This window comes from Delphinus delphis, chromosome 14 (genome assembly GCF_949987515.2).
Source record: "Delphinus delphis chromosome 14, mDelDel1.2, whole genome shotgun sequence".
NCBI classification, from domain to species: domain Eukaryota; kingdom Metazoa; phylum Chordata; class Mammalia; order Artiodactyla; family Delphinidae; genus Delphinus; species Delphinus delphis.
Genome location: NC_082696.1, coordinates 56,658,798 through 56,670,460, shown reverse-complemented (window position 1 = coordinate 56,670,460; position 11,663 = coordinate 56,658,798). Strand labels below are relative to the sequence as shown.

Here is an 11,663-nt window from a genome sequence, read left to right as displayed (position 1 = left end):
CCTCCAGTGCCATACTGCCTGGGTTCATACCTAAATCTGCCTCCTATTAATCATGTCACCTTGAGCAAGTTCCTTGAGTGCTCTGTGCCTCAGTTTCTCACCTGTAAAATGGGGATAACAGCAGTATCCATCTCATAGAGTTGTTGTGAGAATTAAATGAGTTAATATATATATATATATGTGTGTGTAAAGTGCTTGGAACAATGCCTGGCACATTAATAAGTGTTATCTGTTATTATCATGATTATTATGATTATTATTCAAATAAATTGGTGGAGAGCAAACCCTTGAACTTCTAAGATGTTTTTTAGGTGCTTTCAAATGAAAGACAACATTCCCAGGTTTTAAAGTCTTTGTTTTTTTTTTTTTTTTAAAAAAAAAGATTTGTTTACTCAAAACTTAAAATGTTTCCCCTGTCTTCTAACATTTATTGTTTAGTAGAGGAAACTGGAACAATCCAATTGCCTCTCTCATGCAAAGAAAGCATTTTTCCTCATAGATTTTTGCCCATTTTAATTAGATTATAAAGGAATTTTCCTTTAATACATTTTTTCTATAATAAATCTATGCGGAGATTTCTTTTGGATTTTTTTCTAGGGAAGCTCTGAGCATTTCTCATCCATATACTCACATCTTTACTTAAGGGATTCTTTCTTCAGCTATGTCTTTAATTATTATTCAAATTATTCTAATTTCTTAATTGAAAAACATCTAAAGTTCTTATATTGCATTTTTATTCTGTCTGTCATATTTATCAACTTCTGCTTTACAGTTTTTTTAAAAAGCTATCCATCTATCTATTTATATGTGCATATATATGTATATAACTGGAAGAGGTTAGACATTCAGTAGTTCTTTTTCTGCTCTGTACTGTGCATGTTAATGCTTCTGTTATATTATTTATTCCTTTGCATTATTTCTTTATTTTACCCATTTCATCTTATTCTCTTCTTGTTTTAATGTCACACTGTTTTCTCCTAATGGTCTACTCTTCTTTGATATAGGTCAGGGACTTGTCAGAATGAGTATGTCTACTGCTTTTCTAAAATCATTCAGTTTTCTTGATGAAGGTGCCAAGAAAATTCAATAGGAAAGAGTCCTTTCGGCAGATAATGCTAGGACAATTGAATATCCACATGCAAAAAATGACACAACTCCTATGTCTCACTATACACAAAAATGAACTTAATGGATCACAGACCTCACCTAAATGTAAAAACTAATATTATGAAACTCTTAGAAGAGAGCATAGGGGAAAACCTTTGTGATTCTTGGATGTGACAGAAACATACAAGGGGTAAAAGAAAAATTGATAAATTGGACTTAAAACCAAAAACTTCTACATTTCAAAAGATACCATCAAGAAAGTCAATAAGCAATTCATAGAATGAGAGAAAATATTTGCAAATCATATATATAATAAGAGATTTATATCCAGAATAGATAAAGAACTCTTACAAATCAATACTAAAAAAATAGATAATCTAATTAAAATGGGCAAAGGATCAGAATAGATATTTCTCCAAAGAAAGTGCACAAATGGCCAATAAACACATAAAAAAAATCATTAGCGATCAGGGAAATGCAAACAAAATGACAATGAGGTGTCATTTCTCGTCCACTAGAATGGCCACAACAAAAAAGTAAGATAATAACAAGTATTGGAAGATGTGGAGAAATTGGAATCTTCATACACTGCTAGTGGGAATGTAAAATGGTGCAGCTGCTTTGGAAACAGTTTGGCAGTTCCTCAAAAAGTTAAGCATTGCGTTAACATATAATCCAAGAATTCCACTCCTAGATATCTACCTAAGAGAAATGAAAAGTAAAAATGTCCACATAAAGACTTGTGCATGAACATTCGTAACAGCATTATTCACAATAGCCAAAAAATGTAAGCAACTCAAATGTTCATCAACTGGTAAATGTGTAAACAAAATACAATGGAATACTCTTCAGTAGTAACAGGCAATAAAAAGAACAAAGATGGGCTTCCCTGGTGGCGCAGTGGTTGGGAGTCCGCCTGCCGATGCAAGGGACACGGGTTCGTGCCCCAGTCTGGGAAGATCCCACATGCCGTGGAGTGGCTGGACCCGTGAGCCATGGCCACTGAGCCTGCGCGTCCGGAGCCTGTGCTCCGCAACGGGAGAGGCTGCAGCAGTGAGAGGCCCGCGTACCGCAAAAAAAAAAAAAAAAAAAAAAAGAACAAAGATGTGCTGATACATGATACAACATGCTTGCCCAGGGCTGGGGGCAGAGGGATGGCCTTGGGAAATGACTGTATATGGGCATGTGATTTTTTTAATAATGATGGAAATATTCTAAAATTAGATTGTAGTGAAGGTTGTATATGTAAACGTAAAACATTTATTCATTCAATTATTTCAATCAATTAATTTTATGACATATAAATTGTATTTTAACAAAACTATTAAAATCACCCAATTCTTTTGTATATAATAAATAATTTTCAGTGATCCACTTTTTTATAATATATTTTTAAAAATTAACTCATGTATTTATTTATTTTTGGTTCGTTGGGTTTTTGTTGCTCTGCGCGGGCTTTCTCTACTTGTGGTGAGCCAGGGCTACTCTTCGTTGCAGTGTGCGGGCTTCTCATTGCGGTGGCTTCTCTTATTGTGGAGCACGGGCTCTAGGCACGTGGGCTCCAGTAGTTGTGGCTCACGGCTGTAGAGTGCAGGCTCAGTAGTTGTGGCTCACGGGCTTAGTTGCCCCACGGCATATGGGATCTTCGCAGACCAGGGCTTGAACCCATGTCCCCTGCACTGTCAGGCGGATTCTTAACCACTGCGCTACCAGGGAAGTCCCAGTGATCCACTTTTGTTGAGTTTAATGGTTTTTTTTTAAATTTCTTGAAGTCCCTCTCATAGATACTATGTTGATTTTTTTACCTTCATCTTCAAACAAGGAGAGTTCTACTCAACAGACAATGGTAAGACTTGCTATTCACTCTGTATCTAGTTAAGGGCTAGTCAAATTTTCTTCTCAATTTATGCCTAGATGTCAGGTTGATATATACAACTTCTAGTAAAACATTTAAAAGAAGATGTGTAGCGAACATGCTGTTGCCCTGCTCAGAACTTCTTTCTTGGGTGGGGATATCCATCCCAGCTACTGTGAGTTTTGCACTCACAACTGCAGCCTTTGGAGAACAGCCCTCACTTAAGTGGAGTTGCCATACCTGGGAGGTTACACCTACTCACACACACCCCCCAACCAGGCATGGCCAGTGGTCACTTTGTACTCAAATATTCTTGCTCAGGTCTTCCAGCTGACACCATGTGAAGCAGAGATGAGCCTTCCCCACAGAGCTCTGCCTAAATTGCAGAGTGATTGTCACTTTAAACCACTAAGTGTTGGAGTGGTTTCTTATGCATCTATAGATAACTGGAATAGGATCTTAAATGGGGGAAGGGATAGGAAGTAAATGATGACTTTCACTTAGAGCTCTGTAAAAACAGGAGAAGCCAATCATGACTTTTTTAAGTTAGAAGTTTATATTTTATTAACTTAGTAACGTTCATTTACTATCCAGCATTCTTTGGGCTTTAGGTCATGGAAATCTATTCAAACTATATTAGGAGAATATGGGAATTACTGGTTCTTGTAATTAATAGTTTTGTTGAATGACCAAACTATCCATTAGACATGAAGGAAATGGCCTCAAGAACAATGAGAACTAGGGAACTGAATGGTGTTGGGACTCCCTCTTATTTCTTCTTTTCTCTCTGCTTCTACTTTCTTCTCACCCACTGTTTCTAGTTTCATACACATGGCTTGGAGCATAACTTCTTGACCCTCATAGACTGTGGTCTCTGACTCCCACCACATAAGAGAGACTGGTTCTCTTTGTTCTAGTTTGAAAAATCCTGCAAAAAGACTTTGAGTGGCTGACTTTGGTCATATGCTCTTTCCTGGAATGATCATTTATGGCAGGTGGTAGAGGGCTAGGCCATCATGTCTATATGTATGTGTCAATCAATCAATCAATCACCTATTAATCAATTATCCATGCCTACACTCTCTAGATGGGGGAATCTCATGCCTCTAACCATCATTTGCATGTTATTGGTTCCCGAACTTTCCTAGACCTGACCCGATCCCAACTCCAAAATCTTATATCCAAATGTCTATTTACCATTTTCACTTGCGTGTCTAATAGTGACTTAGTCATGACAGGCGAGGTAGCAGTCAACCCCCAAATTTCAGTGGATTAACATAACAAATGTTTATTTCCTCATACAAAGTCTGCTGTGTGTCTGGGCAATTCTCCAGGGCAAATGTTCTTCATGTGACAACTCAATAATCCAGAATGATGGAGCCTCCACCATCCTGCAGCTGCACCACTTGAAACATGCAGCCTCCTTGAGCAGTGAGACAGGAGAACAGAATGCTTCACTTGGGGTGTGATACTATCATTTCAGTTTACAGCTGTTGACCCAGACCAAATAGGCTGCCAGATATTTCTCCAGCAAAAATGGATTTATTCGGGATTAGCAGAGAATTGCAAATTCAAGGTCTGCAACCACAGAGAGCCATGCGCAAGTTCCCGGATACACAGCAAGGGAAGGAGGACGCTTTTATATAGAGGAAAAGGAAGTTGGGAGGGCTACAGTAAACAGAGTTTGACCTTTCATTGGCTAAATCCTTGCTAGAAAAGGAGAGAGGTCTTTCTTCTTCCTGTTGGGCTCTGCTATCATCACAGGGCATGAGAGTCTCAACTCTAATTGAGGTTTCTGTTTATTAATTTTTTACACAACCTATTAGAACTGATAATATAGCCCCAGGCAGGTGTAAGGTGGTGGGGAAGTAAAATGCTGCATTGTGTCCAGGAGAGGAGAATAAGACATGAGTAAGAACTATAAGTCTCTTTCACAAAGAGGCACCTCCTTAGTGTTTTCTATTCCTACCACCTGCCCCCCCTTCATCTTTGTTGTATTGGTTATCACAATAAATGACATTTATTCAGTTTCTCAAGCTAAAAATTTTGGGGTCATCCTCAGCTTCCTCAAAGCCCACGTCAAATCCATCTGTATAAATGTTCAGTCCTGTCAGTTGGCTCTACGTTAAAGATATATTCATAAGAGACAGAGTTTGCTGAAATGTTCCATATTAAAGGAGCCTAAAGAGACATGACAACTAAAGGTAATACTGGATCCTGTACTGGAAGGGAACAGTGCTATAACGGACATTACTAAGTCAACTTACAAGATTGGAATACAAATGGTAAATTAGATAAAATTAGATACTGTGTCAATGTTAAATTTACTGAAGTTGAATTTGTGAAATGCACATGGAGGAATTTAGAAGTAAAGGACCGTGATATATGATGAATATAACTTATTCTCAAATAGTTCAGAAGAACTATTTGAATGAGGCCTGGGAGAAAGAGAGAGAGACTGAGAGAGACACAGAGAGAGAGAGAGAGAGAGAAATGATAAAGCACATGGGATATAATATTAGCAACAGGTGAACCTGGTAATGGGTATATCTGTAGGTTTCTGTATCTCCAAAATCTAACCACACCTTACCACACAGTACAAAAACAAGCTACCTCAAAGCCACCGTCCTCATTACCCTAATTCTACTCTTGCTCATTCCACAGTCTACTCACCACACAGCAGCCTGAGTAAGCCTTTGACTTTTCAAAGTCAAAGTCATTCAAAGTTAAAGAAGGTCATGTCACTATGCTGGTCAATGCAATGGCTTCCCACTGCATGTATAATAATATCTAAAGACCTCGATGGCCCAATGTCTTGCCCTTTAGTTACCTTTTTGATGTTACCTTCTACATTCACCCTCTTCTTCCCTCTCTTTGCTTCAGTCATCCTGCCTCCTTGCTATTGTTGAATATTCTAAGCAAGTTCCTGCCTCAGAATCACCACTCCAAATTTATATTCGTTAATACTCAGGTTGTTTTGTAGTACAGTTGATATAAAAATCTTCGATGTTATTTAAAAGAAACTTTCAGTATTTTTTATTTTGCCATAAGATTTTTAAAATAAAGCAAATAAAAAATATAAGCAAATGAAAACTAGGTCACAGCTAGCAGCCAAAACAATATAGTGGCAATAAATCTGAAGATATAAACAATAAAAAATAACCATTTTCATATTAGAATCTTCTTTCATTTAAGCTGCCAAAAATTTTAATACTATTATAAAAATTCATTTTACTTCATCTTTTTAGCACTGATATTTAAAAAGTTCTTTTGGGAAAAGACCATATTTTTAATACTTCCTCGCAATGAAAAAGGCCTATCCATGTATTCAATCTTATGTTATTGTATTTTATTGAAGTTATTTATTGGAAGAATAAACGATTCCTCAAAGGAAACAAATTATGTATTATGAATAGTAAAATAATCATATCTGAATGTTTCCACTGAATGTGTATTAATTTAATAAAATTGCCCATGTAAGCAGGCCTTTATCAGCCTGCCACTATGAACTCAGGGGAAGGAAAACTACATTTAAGGAATAAAAGGTAAGTGAATGCATAATCAGAGTTTAATTTTGTGCAGGATTTAAGTGCATTCAAATTAGAAACCAAAAATGGCATATCAAAAAGCAGAAGGGCAAAATCTTTTAGCGTTCTGTGTGAGAACACTGAGGATCAGAGAAAAATTTCAAATCACAAATGAAAATTGCAGGAGGACGGGGAGGGATAGAGTTAGGGGATGGAGGTGATTAGGAGGTCACAGATAGAGATTTCCCTGGAACACACTCTATTCTAAGCTGTGTTGAATGACACTCTGTTCTAAGCTGTTTGAATGACACCTTCCTTTATCATGTCTAGCATGGAAAGACTTTTTTTTTTTTTTTAGATACATGAAGTTACAGCTCCATTTCCCAAAGATACTAGATTCTTTGAATTGCTTTGTTTTAGATGTACCACAGTGGAACAGCTGAGCATTTTTAGGGCAGTGGTTCTGTGCAACTACATGTTATGTAAGCTCATGAACTCATCTCAATTAATTAAAAGTTAAATATAATAAAAATAGGTGAGGGATATACATTTCATTTTAAGAAATGTGATTAATTGCCCAAACAACATTATAACACCAAAAAATAAAATATAATTTATTATTATATTATTAGTCTTTATTTATTATTTTATTTATTTATTTATTTATTATTTAGTCTTTATTTATTATATTATTAGTCTTTCTTTCTGCCTCTCTATAAAACCACATTTTTGTTTTTTCAGTATTCTCTTATCATTTTTGCCCACGTATAAAACTTTTATCTAGTTGTAGTTATGGATTCAGATTTTAATTTTTTAAATATAAGCATTTGTGTACTTGGTTTCTTGGCATTCTAAAATATCATTTCAGTCAGTGCATAATATTTCATCAAGAGAATGCACAATAATTAACCCTTTCATCGTTTGTGAATATTTAAGAGGCATGTGTACCCTTAATTTTTTTGTAGTGTAATGATTTTTAATTTAATTTAATTTTATTTTATTGGCCGCGCCACACGGCATGTGGGATCTTAGTTCCCTGACCAGGGATCGAACCTGCACCCCCTGCAGTGGAAGCGCAGCGTCCTAACCACTGGACCACCAGGGAATTCCCAGTGTGGAGATTTTTTTAAAAACATTAATCTGTGCAGTTTGAATTAATTGCAATTTTCAGTTTGGTGAATAAAGAGTTGGTTAAAGCAAGGTTAGGGATTCTACAGAGGGCTGTTGACACAAAGGGGGAAAAATCAATTGGATATTATATTTTTTTCATAGCGAAATACAAAATATTCAATTATTTTAAAAATTCAGAACAAGAAAAATAAACATCACTTAATAATTAAGACAAATACTCTAAAGTATACTTTGGTTACTTAAAACCTTTGAACATTGAGGTGAAATGAATAAAGGGAGGCAGACAAGAGTGAAGTGGAGATGGGTGCACAGTAATCTCTACTTGTTTTTCCTGTCTCTTCTTAGCTGGAAGATTGTATCCATCACCCATAGAATTCAACCAATATAACTGCTTGGTACATTTCTGCCTTTTGGGAAGAGAGAATGGGAAGGTCCTAAGTCAAGTCAGCTGCTGTCACTTTAACTTTGCAGCCTCCTTCTTGCCCCTGATGTGTTGTCTGGTTCCCCTGTGCATGAGTCTCAGCCTTGTGTCCTAAGACAGGTATGCTGGCTCCTATGGGGCTGGGCTTCTTCCCGGTTTTTTGTTGATTCAGTTCTACCCATAAGAGTAGATTTCTATTATTAGCTTCAGGATCTTTTGGATGATGGGTAGATCTCTGGATCTTTTGTTATTGTATTCTGTACATGTACTGGAGTTCCCACCTACTGTTGAATTTTCCAGTACTATGACTGACATTAACCTTTCCTGACCATTTCGGGCTGCTCAGATCTAGCAGCTCACCTGCCTTTTCTGTGGATGGATATTTATTGAGTCTTCAGATGTGGGTCATCTCAGTCTAGTCCATCTCACTGCCCACCAAAACCTAGGGACAGCTCAACAAAGCTCAGTATAGAGTGGTGCTTAAAACCATGTTAATTATCTGTTTTAAACATTTAAAAACTATTCAACAGGCAAACTTTTGGAACCCCTTTTAACAATAATTTGCATAATTAACCATATTGTTAAGCAGAAAGTCAGCTGCAAAAGCTCTAGTACTGAACAGGATAGCTTAATAACTCATTTTAAATGATATGCAAAAGGTTATCATCCAAGTGTTAAGAGTCAAGGGAAGATGAGAGTAAGTCACGTATGAGAAAAGGACACAGGATTTAAAATCTGAAGGACTCCCTCCTTGTTCACTATGACAGTGGGCTAGATAATTAACAACCACGAGCCTCAGTTTCCTCATCAGCAAATTGGTGATAATAGCCATTTGAAGGGCTGAGGGAGGATTAAGCTAAATAATGTAATGGGCTTTTCGATAGTTTATTGCATATAAGTAATATTTTTCCTATGTACAGGCCCTGTGAAAAGGTCCTAAGCATACCTGGGGCACATTCTGAACTTGGCAGGCTGTGACCTAGGGAGCCATTCATTTATGCACTAGGTATTTTTCAGCTTTTCAAAAATATACTCCCCATAGTCAAGTGGCTCACCATCTGGTGAACCTGGGTTGGGGGAAAATCCTTATAAATTGGACTAGAAGGCAAATATGAACCATCCCCCTGAATGATGTAACTTGTAAATGCTTAGTGTATTGTTTTGGATCAGATGACAAATTAGATTCAAAAAGTTGATATTATCTATATGGTTTTATTTGCTCTGGGCATTAAAGCATGCAGAGATATAAAAAGGAAGGAAAGAAGAAAGATCCAAGCTAACAGGTATTGATTGCTCTGATTGTGGAGGGAAAAAGGACTGCTGGAAGGAGGAATTTTCTGCACTTAATTTGGAAGTCTAAAAGGCCAAAGAGATACCTCTCTCTGTGTCTTTATTTACTCAGCAAACATTTCTGAATCCCTGTTCTCTGCTCTGTCTTCTGTTAGGTTCCATGAATTCAGAAGCATAGTCTCAGCCCTCCTGTGTCTGACTGAGAGGCACATAGGGAAATCATCACAATACAAGGTGTCAATCAAGGTATGTACAAAGACTGTGGAAGCACAGAAAGAAAACAGTCAATTTTATTTACCAGGGTCATGAAGTCACTTTGGGTCTTAAAAAATGATCTAGATGTCACCAGAAATCTAAGAATTTTCCAGACAGATGAGACTTAAGTAAAAACATGGGATGTGAAGAAATTATGTGACATATGTAGGAACAGTGTAAGATATGGGAGGGGGAGGAGGAGAGGATTAGAGTCAGAGATATAATTTGAAGTAGTCTAAGTGAGTGGTCAGCAAACTATGGCCCGTGGGCTAGCCCACCAATTGTTTTAGTAAATAAAGCTTTATTGGAACACAGCCACACTCACTAGTTTAGTATCATTTTCAGCTGCTTTCAAGCTATTACAACAGAATGAGTAGATGTGAATGGAACATATAGTCTGCATGCCAAAGTATTTACTATATGGCCCGTAACAGGAAATGTTTGCTGAATCCTGGTTTAGTTAATAAATGGTAAAGACTAAACTAAGGAAATAGCATGCAATAGAGAGAAAAAGGAAGATTTGTGAAGCATTTTAGAGAGAAAGATTTTTTCCCCAAAGAATATATTTATTTTTATTGCTCTTTTTGCTTTTTATTACTACATATCCCTATAAAAGTAATAGATATTTATTGTAAACAATTTAAATAATGCAGTGTGTAAAAAATAGTAGAAAAATTCAAAGAATAGCAAACAGTAAAAAGAAAGTGAATATCCTTAGGGGCAACAATTGCTGACAGTTTGAGTTACATTTTTTTCCAAGGCTGTTTCATGCATATATATTTATTCATATTCGTTTGTTTGCTTTTATAAGTGGGGTCATTTTATACAGACTATTCTATAATCTGCTTTTATCACTTAACAGTATACCACAGAGCCCTTTCCATGTCATGATATATACGTCTATCTCATGCCCACTAACAGTCTTATATTTTAAACATTCTTTCGTAGAAAAGTCCAATTTAATTAATTCATTCTGAAGATATTTATTGAGAAATGTAGTGTGTGTCTATGCAATTGCCTTCCTAGTGCTCCCGTCCATGGATCTTCTGAAAACTACTCCCTTGTCTCCAGTTGTATACCATGACAGCTGTCATATTAGTAGCTGTTAATCCAGTTTCTTGGCCTCCATTCTTTGGTTCAAGTGCGTGCATTTAACACAAATCAGCTATGGCAGAAATAGCTAATGGTCACTAAGATTTGGGTTTCCATTTTCACAATGTAGTTGGAGAAACTGAAGCACAGGTCAAATAATGTCCAGATACTAGAATGTGTTTTGCAGAGAATGCCAGCTCTCCACCAAAAGCTGTTCTCCCTTTCTTACTGGGTATATAAATAGACTATATTTCCTAGACTCTTTTGGTTATATGTGGTCGAAGAAACTAAATGAAATGTGAGTGAAAGGAATGTACTCCATTATATTAGATATGTCTTGCTGTGTAACAAATTATAGCCTAAAAGAATAAACATTTCATAAGGGAAAACATGCATAAGGCAAAACACTCTGCCACGTGAACACTGCTCCCACTGGTGGCTTATTAGCACCAAGACCTGGCCCTACCCAACAGCCTAGAGGTGCCAGTGCTGGGGTGTCTCAGGCCAGACAACTAACTGGGGGGCGGGGGTTGGGGGACATAGCCCCACCCATCAGCAGACTGGCTGCCTAAAGACTAAAGAGCCCACAGCCACCTCAGGACACGCCCCTAGACACAGCCCTGCCCACCAGAGGGCCAAGACCCAGCTCCACCCACCAGTGGGCAGGCACTGGCCCCTCACACCAGGAAGCCTCCACAAGCCTACAGACCAGCCTCACCACCAGAGGGCAGATACCAGATGCAGGCCAGACCCTACCCTGGGGCCAGCAGGGCCCTGGCCCTGCCCACTAGACCAATGCAACCTTCGGGACACTCCCGACCCTATAACCAACTGTGTCAGGAACCGACCCCTTCCCACTAACGGTCTGAAATGAGCTCTGGGATCCCTCGGCCCTGCAGCTAGACTCCAGGAACCAGCTCTGCTGCCAGTAGTCCAGCACTAACCCCAGGATCTGTCTTCACCCGCCAGTGAATAGGCAACAGCC

At 37.8% G+C, this 11,663-nt stretch overlaps 1 non-coding gene across 1 annotated transcript; it reads right to left on the bottom strand.

The window, feature by feature from the left end:
* Window positions 1–7,521: 7,521 nt before the first annotated feature.
* On the bottom strand, window positions 7,522–7,594 carry TRNAG-UCC (transfer RNA glycine (anticodon UCC)). Its single transcript has one exon. It is a non-coding gene; the product is annotated as a tRNA-Gly (tRNA).
* Window positions 7,595–11,663: the final 4,069 nt, after the last annotated feature.